Source organism: Anopheles cruzii, chromosome 3 (genome assembly GCF_943734635.1).
Source record: "Anopheles cruzii chromosome 3, idAnoCruzAS_RS32_06, whole genome shotgun sequence".
Lineage (NCBI taxonomy): Eukaryota > Metazoa > Arthropoda > Insecta > Diptera > Culicidae > Anopheles > Anopheles cruzii.
The window spans coordinates 62403796-62419346 of record NC_069145.1 but is presented as its reverse complement, the minus strand read 5'-3'; positions in this window follow the sequence as shown (position 1 = coordinate 62419346).

Here is a 15551-nt window from a genome sequence, read left to right as displayed (position 1 = left end):
CATGGTTTTAGGAGATTAAATAAAGATGTTTCGAGTTATAAGCGAATGCCCGATATTTTTCGGCCACATTAGTAATTCTCGCTTTAAATCACAATGCTTTGGCGTACACAAATCAACATACCCAGTGCTCAGTCACCATTGCGGAATCGCATCTGCCCTTTTCCAAAACTGATCAACCATCCAATTTGTTTTAATCTCGTCAATTTTCAATCACGCGGTAAGCGGATGCATTTTGTCTCACTGACAATGGGCGCAAAAAAAGCAACAACCGGAAGCAACCCTCCTGGTGCGTGCTCCTGTGACGCTGATCGCACCTGTCAGTCAGTTCTGTTGCCATATTTTTTTCCCCTTGTTCCGTTGCATCGTTTCCATCATCATTTTACAGATCCCCATCGGCCCGGCGGGAAGCCGGCGGGGCCCTATTTGTTTGCTTCTTGTTATTTATTTATCCCGCGCAGTGAGCCGCAAGCATCAGGTGCATAGGTTAATTGAGTCTATCGCACTCCACCCGATAACGGACTCCCAGCCTTCCCTCTACCGCCCTCCGCACGATGCACTCTGACCATCGAAGCGTGACGGTTGAAGCATCACCTCGACCGAAGCCCGAAAGTAGTGCCCGATACCCATCGATAGGCCGTCGCCTTGTTTTCGGTCCACCATCATCCAATTTTCCGGCGTAATCGATTTTCGCTGCCGGTTCGCGCGAAAACGAAGAAAACAACTCCGATCGAACCCGATGAGGAACGTGGAAGCTCATAATTTGGACACAACTTTCCGGCCCCAGGCCCCAAAGAGCGGCCTTCCACGACAAATCGAAAAAAGCGTGGCCAAAAAAAAAGAATCACAATTTCATGATGCCCATCAATGTCGCGCCCGTTGTCATCGTTGCTCACTATTAACCACCGTTCAGGTGAACGGCGGATGTCAGTTTTCCACCGGCCGGGTCGTGGGCCGATGGGCCGATGGGCGCACCCGATACCGGGCCCGATACGGCGCGTTATGTGTGGCAGTGATCGGCCTCGGCAATCGGAGCGGCGCGTCCTGTCTCCTCGTCGTGGGGTTGTGTCATTTGTGTGACAAAAATGTTGACGTGAAAGGTTGAGGACCACTCGAAATGTTGCCACGGTGTGGGGGTTCTGTGGCGAGTGGTGCAAATTGTGGCAAAAAATCCGCGCACTCGCTTAAGCTTGCCAACTGATCGCAAACCTCGTCTAGTTTGTGAGTTTCAAAATGTTCGGAAATAGGAGGAAAAAAATGTGTGAAGCTCGAACCACATCGATTATTCAGTTCACCCATCGACATCGGTTTATGTTGCACCGAGTGGATCGTTTTGATAAACCTTCTAGTTTTTTTTACGAACCCAAACGACCTCACCGAAGCAGATGATCGATTGATTGACGGATTGAAAGTTTCTCTCAAATTTATCGCGAGAATATTGAATCTATTTAGGCTTTGGGGTGCATTTGTCATGATATGAACTATTCATCCATCACGTCATATTAAAAAAAGGGTTTACGACAAAGACTGTCATATTTAAATCATGTCTAATCGCACAAAAAAATGTCTTCAAATTGAGAATATCGAAATAAAGTGAGCTCAGTGTTAACAGGTTCACCGACTAACCGGGTTTGACAGCTATCTTTACCATTTTTTAACAACTTTGTCGACACAGACAACCGAACGCCACAAGCAACTGTAACGGAACCAAGCCCAAAAAGGCACGCAAAACATGTGTTAATTTGGAACATTTTTGATTTCAAGATTAATTTGATTTATACGTTATTTTTATCTGGCGCATTAAATTGATATTGATTAAATGTCCGCGTTGAAATTTTCGGTGAATCCGTAATTGCTGCTGTCACACAGCCCCCAGTTGTGCCCGCCCTCCGGTTTCCCTGCATTCCCTGCCGTGGTCCCTTCGGGCCCTTGATGGGTGGTGTTGCATCACACACGTGTCTCACCCGCCCCGACCTGCGCTGCAAATGGGCAACCCCGGACAGGTGTTTGCGATCGCGAACTCCTGCATCCTCCTGGCCTGGGTGGGCTGAGGCCCGTGGGCTGGCGCCCGTAGAACGGGCTGTGGGCCGTGATTGAATGTGTACATTAAAAATTTTAATTCATTGTCCTCGTGATCCCGGGCACCCCGAGCATCGGCACGAAATCCGTCGCCCAAACACATCGACCGACCGACCGACCGACCGACACACACACACACACGACCGGGACAACGGCTATAATTTAAAATGGTAGCTTATCAGCTTTTATGCAATTCATACATGTTACGTTTCGACGCGACGGCTTCGATGTTTTCGATCGATTTCGCGCCGGCGGCTCGGCCACGGACCCGGACCCGGTGGCCTTTTTTGACAATATATTTTACGCTGGACGATGGATGCCGGCGAGCGTGCGGATTCATTATTGAGTTGAAATGTACGTAACAACCACGTAACCGTAACTTTTCCGGCGCGACGCGCGGAAAACTGTGGCGAGGCCCGGGCGGGATGACCAGCACTGCTGTCCATAGCTGACGGTCCAATGAGCTGTCGATCGCCATTTGATACGTTAAATTATGGGCGGTTGGATGCGCAAAATCGTTCCCCTACGAATCATTTATTCGGTGATTCCGTTGGAGCCCAGTATTTTTCGATTTGTTACTCTGCAGCGTGCACTGCATTATCCGGCGGTGTAATGCGTGGAAATTTATGCTCTCCGAGTCCGAGGTATGATTCCGAGAACCGCATAAATTGCACCCTCAGAATCACCAGGTTTGACCAGAACCGAAAATTTTGTTTGATTTTCTTCGTACGCACGAGGCACGGGGTTTGCGTAAAACGAATGCGTGGCCCTTCGGTGGCGTCGAGGGTCTCGAATCTGAGCCGAGCGTTCCACCTTTCTTCCGTCACCGGGTAACCATTAATCTTGTCTAAGAAAGCGTGAAGTCATCAACGCACGCGGCGAAAGTCTGATGCCATCCCTGTACGCTTGAGGAGGCCACCCCGGGGTCGGCAGGCGCGAAATATATTGGTACATGGTTAGCAATATTGAGCAGCAGCAGCTGACTGGCTCACCGGTTGACATCACGGTCCGTCCGCACGGCTACCGGAGATGCATTCCAGGCGGATTGAGGCGACGCGCAGATTGACAAATTGTGATTTACGCCCACCCGGTATCCCGGTTGTGGAGGACCACGTCATCCTTAGGAGCGATGGGTCACCTTCACGCGCCGCACACGGAACCAATGATAAATTTACACTCACCATTATATACACTCTTTGATACTTTGCCGTCGTTAAGTTTTTCTTATTTATAAGCAACACTTTGGCTCACTCGCATTCCGCGGCTGACAAATTGACGGTCAGCGAGCTGCGAATGATGGATGATGGACATCGTCCGCCGTGCGGTTGACACTTCCGCCACCCCCCGGTGATTGAAGGAACCACTTCTCCCGGGGCTGAAGATTGGGGAATTTCTTCTATTGGAAATAAATTTTACACTCCCCGAAGAGAGAGCATTAAAAGAGCGCGTCGTATGCATTGCCGGATGAGGTGGATGAATTTGTTTGTCGATTTTATTCGCAGCCAGCCAGCGCTGCCCGGGGCCAGGTTGCAGATAATTATCGAAACCCTGTGCCCTGTGCGGGTTTTGGGGTGAATTAAAGAAGACAAACGACATCCCCCCCGGGGGACATCAGTATCGTGTCATCTGATGCTCGAACGTATCAAGTTGCATCGTCTTCTCGCCGATGCGAAAATATGATCGACAGGACAATGACCATCGGTCGGTGCGCTGCGCTGCATCTTGATAAGCAATGAATGTTGACGACGACGACGACGACGAACGGAACGAAAAACTCCTTCGCTGGGAGATTGCAGGATCAGCCATCGATTGCCATCTCGTAGCCGTCGCATCGCCTCGGTGTCAGAGGAGACTACAAATCGTCAATCACTTGCCCTGCGCTGCACTGCTGCTGCCTGCCTGCCACGGCGCGATTAAGCGTCTTCCAGGCGGTGCATAAAAATGGAACGCTTTCCTGGCGTTTCCACCTTCCGTCCCACGGAACCGGGTCCTGTCCAGCCGCCAGTCAGCCGTAATCCGGGCACCGAAAACCGGGGACCGTTCGATCACGACGGCGACCAGACGGACCAGATGCAGAACGATGGGGCACGTTTTGCGCAAATCACATCTTTATCACAGAGCCGCGCGCGGACGAAGAAAGAAAAACTCGCTCGGGAGGGGAACGGCACGGCAGGGCAACCGCGTTGATTGTTGTCAATCGTCTCTGCGTCATTTTTATGCTTTCCCACTTCCTGCTGCTGGTCCTGCTGCTGACGGTCCTGCCTGCCGATGGGAGGTGCGCCGATACGTCTCCGATCGTTCTTCTCCGGTGACTGATGAATACTTCGTTTTGGACAAATTTGATTTATTACCAATCCAGGGGCCCGGCGGGCCGGAGGAAGGGGAAGGGGCATTTCGCAACGTGTCTGCAACGTCTCCCGCAAAACCCCGAAAGACGCAGAAACTATCGGCCCTAATTGGACACAATTAATCACGGTTTACCCGTGCACGTCACGGGGTTAAGACGTGGAGGTAAACATATCCTCGCTGGAAACGGGCAAAGCCGGGCGAGCCGGCGGGGAATGTGTGATGGAGGGGAGGGACGAAAAGATTTTTCATGTTCCGGTTGCATGGTGACACATCGTCATCGACGGGCATCGGCACGGAATGATGGTCGATGTCGTTTGGTCGGAGATGGATGGTGATCAGCAAAAGGTGGTCTGCGTCTGAAGCCGGTGACGTCCGACGAGGTCTACGTGTTAGAAGTAAAAGTTTTGTTCTTTAGAACAGCGCTCTAATTCTGTTTCAACGTGACACTTTTTCAATCGATTTCTTGCTTTACGGAAGGCTTTAATTAAAAGTAAAATAAAAGAGTTTCTGTTCTGCTGAACTTCTTCTTTGTGAATGGTTATCTTATTTTGTTGTCTATTTCAAACTATTCAATGTTTCCATACGGACTTTCTCTTCGTCATTGTTTACTAATTTATGTTCTTTTACAACTCTCACAATTGTTTTATCAAGTTCGTAAGTAAAATTGTTCATTGTTTCTGTTGTTTTTAAATTTTTCTCTTTCTTGTTTATTCTACAATTGAAACGTGTTTTATTATCTCTTCTTATATTTTTGTATTCATTATATCATTCATTCTGTTCCATTTTCCACTCTTTCCTTCTTTCTTCGAGCATTTCTTACCTCTTTCTGCAAAGTTTCAGATTTTGCATACGATTTTTAAATTATTTTATTCCGCTTTGACAGCCTCGAAGTAAGAAATCAAAGTCGAAGCAAAAGTGTGTCAACGCCGCAACGTTCGCTTTCCGGCGGGTTCATCCGGGTTCGGTGATGCAGGCTCTTCATCGTCAGCAGAATGGTTCTATCCTCGCCCGGGGGTCCATCGGGGACGGACCGGCGGGACTATCAGAAATGGCCCCCATAAACATATTTATTACAAGGCGCGAATCACAGGCGCGCCCATCACGGCCCCATCAGCGGCATTGTCATTCACGCTTCGAGCGAGTGATAGATGGCCCAGCGGACAGCCAGGAGGACCATCGAGTCCATCGAGCCTCAAGTGGCCGCGCAGCCTGCAGCCGTCCAGCCGTCCGGGACGGTGTGGCTGGAAATTTTCTCCATTATAGGCATACATCATAGAGTGCTGCGCGGGGCCCAAGAGCCGCAGCCTCGGGGCCGTGGAGTGGCAGAGCGCGGCGAGCCGCGCAGCAGATGTCCAGCGGAGTGGTCCATAACTTTGATTGATACTAATACGACTGAGAGTTATCTTGTCAATTATTCACCACCGTACGATATTTCACTGCGTCGGACGGATCGTGTATTTCCGTCGTGGCGCGTCGCGCTGCGCTGCGGTTGGCCATCCAATCCAACCCATCACGGCCGCCGTTCGTCCGTTTCCGCATGGCTTAACTTGGCACACGGGCTGGCCCAGGCAGGATTTTGCACTCCGCTCGAGGAGTCTGGATCGAGGATCGTGTCGCGCCAAACCCGCGTCAAACGGCCGCGAGCCATCGCTGGCCGGTCGGTGCCAGGAAGCCGACCGGATCCGGAGATCCACAGCCGTGGACAAAATAGTCTCTGACCGATGTTCGATTGAATTGTTCCACGCTACGGTTCCATTTTCCTCTTTTTCCAGGCTCGCCCATTAAATGTTTTGCATTTGATTGATTTTGCGGTTTTTCCGGACAACAAACAATTAGGCTGGATATTAGTGAAATTATTCCTCATTAATTTATCGGCCACAGATCTGCCTAAAGTTGGACCTCGAGTGGCAGATCAGCTGGGTCCGCGGAATTAGAGGCACTCGTCGAACCGGGCGCTCGTCGGCACCGGGAGACTGGGCGGCAAGGGCGGCGGCAAGCGACGGGTTTGGCAGATTAAGATGAGCAACGATGCTGCGTACGATTATGGATGCATGACACGATTAAGTCTCTTTGGCCGCTGCCCTCTGCAGTACTCTCGTGGCTGTCAATCGAGTCGGATTCGGGCTGAAGTATAGTCCATCGGTGTCAATCATCCGCAACCCGGCTCCGGGTCGTGGTGTTGCGTGGTCCTAGGCCCACTTGAGCCGGCGGACGGCCGACCGGCCGGCCGGCTGGCCGGCGGTGGTAATGAGGCGGTAATGTTTCAGCCCAGCGGTAATGAGGACGTAGTTTCGACGCTGAAGTGCCAAACCAAATTTGCTTCCATCGAGAGGGCCCCCCGAGGGGCCGTGCAGGGTTTTCGCAATCGTACACAATCGAAAGTGACGTCGATTTCTCGCTGACGTGCGAAGGCTCTGATGGGTCGTCAACGCTGTATTTTTATTTTTAAGCTTTTGGAGTCCAGCCTTCTTCACGGAAACTCGTTTGAGGAGTCGCTACGGTCAACAGATGGCCGAGGAACAATGATTTCATGATTGATTGAGGGAATGTACTTTACAAAATCTTTTATCCCAAAATTAACTCATTTAAACATCGCACTATAATACTTCCTGGTAAAAAAAAATTATACAATTGAAATATTTTAAAACATACAACGGAAGTTCATATAAAAAAGATCGGTTGGATCAGAGTCAGCTCCCGTCTTGTCGCATCCGATATCTATTGGCAGGGTTTCAATGTCCTCACTCCAGCCTCTCCAGCCTTACTATCTCTGTTACGTTTATTAGAGCCATCTCATCAATTTGGGCATGTTCTACTCTGGACTTAGTCGTGTACAGTTACTTTACTAGACATGGACAGCTCAACCGGTCTTCGCATGGATTTAATTGTTCAACATGGTTTCAATAAATAAATATTTCACACGGCTGACACAGGTAGGTTAATTGTCAAAAGCCTTCTTGAAAATAGGAAAGATGCAACGAAGCTTATTAGACAACATTCATTGGCAAAAGATTCTTTACAAACGAATTTCGAGATGGACTTCTCGGGCTTTCGAGCATGTATTTCTTATTCGTTCGGATCGCTAGCAACAAGTGCCATCCATGAGAAAGTAATGACACTAAAGTAGTGCAAAGAGTTACAAACATTTCATATTTAAAATAACTTTTACAGGACGCAGCTGGTTCTTGAAATTCATTATTCCCGTTCGTTTGTCAGCCGTCTAGGTGAGGAATGTCGTCAATGTTTTTTACGCATCAGTTGATGATGCTTTACATGATTTAGTTAGGGCAATGAGATATGAATTCTAATCAATCAACCAAGTTCTCTAAACTGTTCATTGTCCAGATCTTGTTCAAACTCTTGTATGTCCTGTATAAAAAACAATCGCTAAAGGTGTGTTCAATAAACTAAAATGAGTTTTGGTGATTCAATTTCCGATGTGCTTTATACAGTCGGACAACCAACCAATTTGAACACCGACGTTGCGTAAAGTCAAATTAAAAAGATGTTGATGGTTGTCCATCGAATGTAGAAGGATTTAAGTTCAAGTCCCAGAGGCAAATCACACAAATGTTCTAAATGTCACAGTTTTCCACTAATTTCTTGTCATTTTCTCGCATGTCTGATACCCATTTGTTCTATCTTTCAAATCCATTAAAATCCCCTTATCCTTATTATTGACGCAATACTTTTAAAGATCCGATGTGAAGACTGACCACCCATCAGCTTATCGGCTTCGTCACTCATCGGTCTAATCGATCAACCGTCATCGAAGGTGTGCACATCATCATCATCTTTACGCGCCCGCACGGCACGGTGCACGGAAGCCGCGACGGAACTGGCTGTCCTGGCCATCCACACCGAACAAAAAAAAACGAGCAAACATAGCAACGAACTCTTTACACATACACCTCGCGGCGGGACGGCAGGGTGACGGCGACGAACGAGAATGTTTCCCGTAAAGCAAATGACCCACTCACTCCCCACGCCAGTTGCGGACCATCACACACGCGGCTTCACGCTCACTTCTTCTGTCAGTCCAAACATTCTGACATGTTTACACCCCGACCGACCCCGCGGCTCGCGGAACGACGTGGCATCGAACTCGCGACGCAGCATCGGGCCGGCGCGGATTGGCCGGCTCCACCGGATTGAGGGGCCTTCGGTGTTTGAGCAGCGCAAGCAAGCAGCGCGCCAAGGAGGTCCGCGTCAGCCGCGCGTCGCCGCTATGCTTATGCTGGGACCACACACGACGACCCCGCGACGACCCGCGCCGCGCCGCGTCGGCAAACGAACGCACAATTGGCATTGTGTCCTCAGCACTTAATCACCTACCGCGCGCCCGATGCGCTTATGCTTCAACGCCGTCGCCGATGCCGATGCCGATGCCGAGGTGTCAACCGCTTCCTTTTAGGCGTGAAGCCCTAACCTAGAATGGGGTGGTTTAAAATGTCCCTCTCCCAAACAAAACTTCCCCCCCGGGGCCCGACACAAAGTTCTTCGCATTCGCTACATTCCTGAGCCTTACCAAATCTTGCCAATTTAATTGTTGAGGCCTCCATATTTGATTTACGTATTTATTTACACTTCATTGAAGAATAATTAGACTCAACCGGGGCGATTCGGGTGGTGTTGGTGGACCGGCGGCAGCTCGGCTCCGTCGCCCACTCCGCGGCGTCTCCCATAACTCATTCGATTCGTAAACAAACAAAGTCGAGATTTATGAGCATTTTTCCGGGGCCCGTTCGGTCGGCCGTAGCATAGGAATCGCGATAGGCACGCGGATGTGGTTGGCGCGTCGTCAGCCGGGCGCCCACGACAAGTGTTACGTGATCGAACTCAGCCCCGGGACCGACTCAAACCCCCCCCCCGGGCGGGGTTTGCTCCAGTTTCAGGCGACTGTGTGCTGGAGCCGGCTGGAGTCCGCACGCTTTAGCATTAAACCAGGCCATGGTTTGGGAGTGATCTCATCAGGTGTCTCTCATCGTGTCTTTTGAGTGTAGCTTATGATCTTTATCGTAGAATTCGGTTGTCAAATGTCACCTAAGAAGGTACCGGATCTTCAAGTGAATAACTAGTGTCCTTTCTGTACTTACAAAAGGTTCCAAAACTAGGCGAAATCTCCAGAATTGGCTTTTTGGGGATATTTAATTTCCATTGAAATGTGAATGTAATGACCTTGTCATGTTACAATCCGAAGACCTACAGGGTCTTATTGTAGACATGATACGCGCGTATCAGTACTGTATTCATAAGCCATTTACTTCTTCGGACAACCATTCCTTTTATGAAACCTCGCACTGCCGCACGCGTCTTCCCAAGTCGCAGCTCAAATTTCATCATCCCCGATTGTGGAATTAGCTTCCAAAAGATGACGCCAAAAACGTCACCGACCAATTACCGGACACAGTCGCAGGTCCACTGCCGCCGACTGGAGATGTCAAACGCAAGGAACCCCCTGAACCATGAGTGATTTGAAGCGGACCACTGGCTGGCTGACTGGCTGACTGCGCGGCAAAGAGCGAAACGTGGAGCGGCGTATGGTGCGGCTCAGAAGCAGCCCGCGCTCCAAAAGGTAATTAATTAAGCTTATTATTTATGGCCCCAACTAGACGCTTTGCTAAAACAAATAAATTACCGCCCGCTAAGGTCACAAGACAAGGAGAACCGCGCGGCCGTCTTCGCCCACCTGATCCCGGTTGGTTCCCGGGGGCCCTCCCCGGGCCAACGGATATCGGCAGGGAAATGATTGATTGCCACCGGTCAACGAGTGCTACCGCGGTGCTTTCCACCCCCTGGCCAACCCGCCTGGTTGTGGTTAGTTAGTATCGGGCGACATGCAACCATCATTAATCGCCAAATAGGAGCGCCAGCAAAACGCCCAAAGCAACGCCCTCACTTTCTATTGACGCGTGTTTCTCGGTGGACAAATCGTTTCTGCAACTGCATCGGCCCGGGCCGGGTCATGCAAAACTGCGAAACTTGTTAGCGGCGAATCAGGTAACAATATGAAATGCAACGGAATGGTACCGACCGGAGTCGGCTTTTAAGCACAATTAACCCAATTTCGACCAGGCAACATTGAAACGATCGCCAACAGGGGGACCGGTTAATCAACCGGTCGCTACATTTATGGTACAAATTTGGTAATGTTGATAATTTTTTTTTGCTCGGTTGGTTTTAAGAACTCCTGCTGGTCCCCGCCGGTCGGCGGGATAATAATCAGCGAGTGAATTGTGAATTTGCATCCTCGGCCGATGCGGCGGCCAGGGCGGCTGTAAAGTATAAAGTTTGATTGAAGCGATCAAACCCATAAAACTGGCGACGTACGACATTTTATGGGATTATTTTGCGAAAGTATCGCGTGCGTGCGTGTGCGTGAATGATTGAAACCGGACGGCCAGGCGACAGGATAAGATTCAAATCGAACCCCGGACTCGGGCCCCAAAAGCCCCCGGGACCGAAGTGGAGTTGTTCCAGGTTCGCCACAGTTTGGCTTTCGGCTGAAGTTCCAGCCGACGGAAGATGATGAAGGTGTAATAGAAAATAGTGGCGAAGAAAGGCCAAGGCAAGCGGGACAGTTAAGCCGGTGGGAACCTTGCGAGTGAGAGGATTACAGGAAAAAGTTGTCATAAGGATCGTAAATTTAATTTAAGCTGACAATTATCGAGTACATTGACCGTATTTACACCTTCGCAGGGCAGGGCAAAGAAAGAGCAGACCACAGCCGGGCGGCTAGTTTCTGGCCGCAAACGCCAACGGGCCTGCCAACGTCGTTGGGTGACGTCTTGAGCCGTCAACGTCAGGCAAGACACTCAAGACACTCAAGAAAGTTGTCACATGTACGCGTGTCGATCGGAGGAAGAATCGGCTGGAGCCGAAACAAATCGATCGCCCAAATGAGCTGAGCGCAAGAGGTTGGCGAAAAATAAGACGCGACCGAATGGCGGGCCATAAATTTCCCCACAACGATCGTAAAATTTAACAACATTTTTATTAACAAACGATCGCGATCCGCGCGAGCGAGCGATAGGATCCGTATCTTGGGACGATTCGATTTCACAGCCGGTGATCGGGTGGGATCGATTATGCGTCGGCGCATTCGGCAGTGTTTAAAGGACACGACGTGGAGCCTCCACATCTCCTGGCATTGCCCTTCTCCAAGACCGGTGGCCCGTGGCCCGTGGCCGTGTGCCATAAAAGTTTGACAACTAAATTAGTTGCACCTTTTTTTCCTTTTTTGCTCCAGATTCCAGCTGAGCCGTTTTTAATGGGGCCAGGTTCTTAAAACGTGGTGCCAATATGGTGCCCGATATTGATGCATAAAATGAACGATTGTCAATCGCCCCTTTTCCCTTTTGCCTGGTGTCTATGCTGCTACCGAAAGGCCTGCCTTCCCCGGCTGGGGAGACTGTTCCGAGGCATTCCGACCAGCAGCCACAGGACGTCGTAATTAATTCATGAATTATTGTCAACTTCGCCTTGTCAATCGCATGCTTGCGATAAATCTCGGGCCCTGCGGAGAGCGCCACCGTCTAATTAGTATTTTCAGCGTGTAAATCTTCCCGATTTTCAATTAGATTAATCACCCCAGAGCCCGGGCGGTAATCACGTAACTATGTCGAACCGTTTTCATCGACTTGGCCCGCCAACTATCCCGGGCACGGCGGCGCTCGACACACCGGAACGCACCGTCGTCGTCGTCGTCGAGGACGACGCGCGCACTCCGGTCGGCGGCGGCGACGACGATGCATCCGATGCGGCCGATACCGTAACACGGAAATCTTGCACTCAGACTCAATAAATTATCCAATGCACAATTGAAATGCATTCCCGGTGCAATCTCACTCTCTCGCTGCGTCGATTGCGTATCGATCTGCTACGGCGACCGCTGCTCTGCTGCTGGCGCCTTCCACGCCAACGGGCACCGATGAGCTTAAGGTAATTAAGACCAGCCATATCGGTGGAACGGCACTCACGAGCCGGGGACCGGCGAGATGAAATGCAGATTTCCAACGGCTTTTGCCATTCTTTCACCCGGCCAGACCTGGTTCTTATGTGGATTCTCGACGTGCGACATACGAGCACCCTACGATGCAGCATCTCCTTTGCGTAAGCTTCTTATGTGCGTTTATGATAAATCGAAAGTATGCAAGTAATAAACGGACATAAACTCAGTGCAGGCAGTACTTTCACTGCTGAATGTACCAACGAATATTAATCGAGTGGAGGGGCATAATTTATATAAATACACGTATTGATGAATTGTGGTCAACACAGCAATGGAACAAAAGTAACAGGAAGGCATCATCCATGCGTCGATACTCGTTTCAAATTGCGCCTCGATGTAGGCAACCTGCGCGTATGCCACTAATTACGAGTTCTATCAATTCAAGTTCTATTAAATCAATACAATAAGAATTACCGGCATCTGTTGATTGAAAACGATGATAGAACATCATTTCTTAGTATCCCGATCTACCCAGAGCGATAACAATATTACAGATGCTTCACTTTTTGAGTTTCTATTATGGGTTTAGCGTATGTTGTCTCCCACAACAACAAAGAAACTAATCCAACATCGCCGGGTCGCCACATCATCAACTCTTGCGTCCGGCTGATGCTGATCAAAGAAACGTCGCTAACGACGAAAGGTTTCAACGATGTAGTAATAAAAATCCCGCGCCGATTCCGCGCGTGATATTTTTAACAACCCCGGCAATGGGTAATCCAGTTTTTTATGATAATTGCCTGACTTTTTGGGGCTCTCCGGAGTTCGGGGCAGCCCCGGAGCCCACGACCAACGCATACGCGCATACACGCATAAGCTCGTAATTCTTTGGATTATTTGCATAATTAGCGAATTGATAATCGATTCCATTAGTTCGGTCACCAGGACCCGGGCCGGAGATTGCCTGATTGGACTGATTTCTCCTCCGGCCGGCTAAGATCGACGACGGCGTCGTGGTGTTGTTTCCTGTTTTCTTTATCGCGTTACGTAGCGACATTCGTGGCGACATTAAGACAGTGTCGGCCGGGCCCGGCGTGGCGACTGATCGAATATGTTAATGAGGGATGCTGGTGATTTATTGGTTTCACTTTTTGTGTGTTGGAAAATTATGACGAGATCTCGTAAGAAGCGTCGCCGTGAGTCGTGCGGCTTGATGGACTAAGGTGGACACCAAAGATAAAGTTAAATCAAAGAAGAAACCAACCGACCTCTCGGGGCTCGGGTCGGTTACGTCGCCATCCATCGTGGCGCGGCGCGGCAAGGCAGCAGCGAAAAAACATTATGATTAAAAATTCAAACCAGCAAATCTTCCACAGCCCAAATTCGTCCCAACAGTCGGTCTGCATTCGGTTAGCGTAAATCACCGTAACGATTATGATCCCGATCAGCCCGCTGACGGCTCCGGCGCGGTCTCTGGCGATAGGATATGTAGATCGATGGCGACCCCGTTTGCGGTGAGGCACGGCCCCAAAGCTGGTAGTTCGGGTTGAGCAAACATGGACCGAAAAGAGCAGCCAAACATCTCGACATCCAGGCACATCGGCGTAAATCTTGCCCCGGTCGGGCTGCTTCCGGGCTGCTGAACCAAAACCGAAAAAAAACAAACGAAACGCAACCGATCCGAAACTTCATCGTCCGTCACTCGGCGAGTGGCCTCCGAAGGCCTGAGAGGTGGTCTAAGTGGTCGCATCGCTCGATACGGCTCGATCGTATCGTCCCGGAGCTGAGGTCTCGCGGCGAGTGACATTAACAATTCGTCCGATTCGACCACCGGATAGCTTTACGAGCTGGGGTGGCTTTTTTTTTCGCTGCCCAACGTAACATGCTGGCGCCACGAAATGTCGACATCGGCGACCGGGCGACCTATTGGATGCTGATGGTCGACTGACCATCTGACCGTAAATCAATCAAACGCGAAATACGCATTAAGATGACGGTGTTTGTGAGCTTAATCAATGTGAATTGTTCAAATGAGCTTGCAAATTAATAAACCATTTTGTTGCCTTAACATATTTCATAAAGACTTCTAGACATTTTAATAGAATAGATCATAAATCTCCATATTTTGTCTTCTAACTGCGCTATTTGATGCATATTTTATGAGAATATTAGTTTTGTTGGACTTTTGGTCCAACTGGGATTGGTTTTGTACGTCGATCTATGTTCTGTAATGAGCATCAACGATTAGAAAAAAAAATAGGTGATAATAAGTTTTCGAATGTCCTTTCTTTAACCATCGCCAACTTATTTGGGATGATCGCTTTTGGTCACACGTTTGATTAATTCCTATCTACTACACGCGTCCCGAAATCTTCCGAATCTTCACCAGTATCTTGTTCGGGGTGCTTTATATGCTTCCAACACGCGATTGGTTTTCGCCATTGTTAACATATTTTCTGTTCCTCGTAATGTCGGACGCTAACCTGCGCTCGATGAGAAATCATTCCGCTGTTATGCATGGGAACCATTCATCAAACGTAACCATAACGTCAATTAGGCGCTTCGCCAAAAAGCATAATCGAAACTGCGACGCGACAAAAAGAAGAGGAAAAAGGAAGCGCAACAAATATTCACACAACTGCCACTGCCCACCAGCTTGCCGTAAATCATCCGTTTCCGCCGGGCTTCGGTGAGATCGAGTGGGTTTACGATCGCGAGTTAAACGCTCGGTGATCCGGGACCGCTCCCCAACGGGGGGTCGCGAATCGCGCCAGTCCACCACCGGCCAACACCCACACGTGGGGTGCATTTATTAAGTTTTCAAGCCAGCGGCCAACGCCAATCGCAGCCTCTGCCGCCGCGAGCCACGTCTGCCAGAGGGCTGACAGCGGAATCGCTTCTTCCGGAGCGAAAGGAAGCACCATTCCTCACCTTGGCCGCGACAATCGCGTGCTCAGTGCGCCGCTGACCGGCCGGAACAGTCTCTGAATCAGGTTAGGATGAGAAGCAGCATAAGGTGCGTAGCATTGAGGGCCTTTCTGAAGCCGAGCATCAAGAGGAACTCTCGGTTGGACTCGTAGTAAATAAAGCTCACTACGATCAGCATCATAGAGGCAGCTGTGGGAATCTATGTCTCTGTGCGTCTTCTCTTGATCTCTCGAATTCTCTCAGTTCA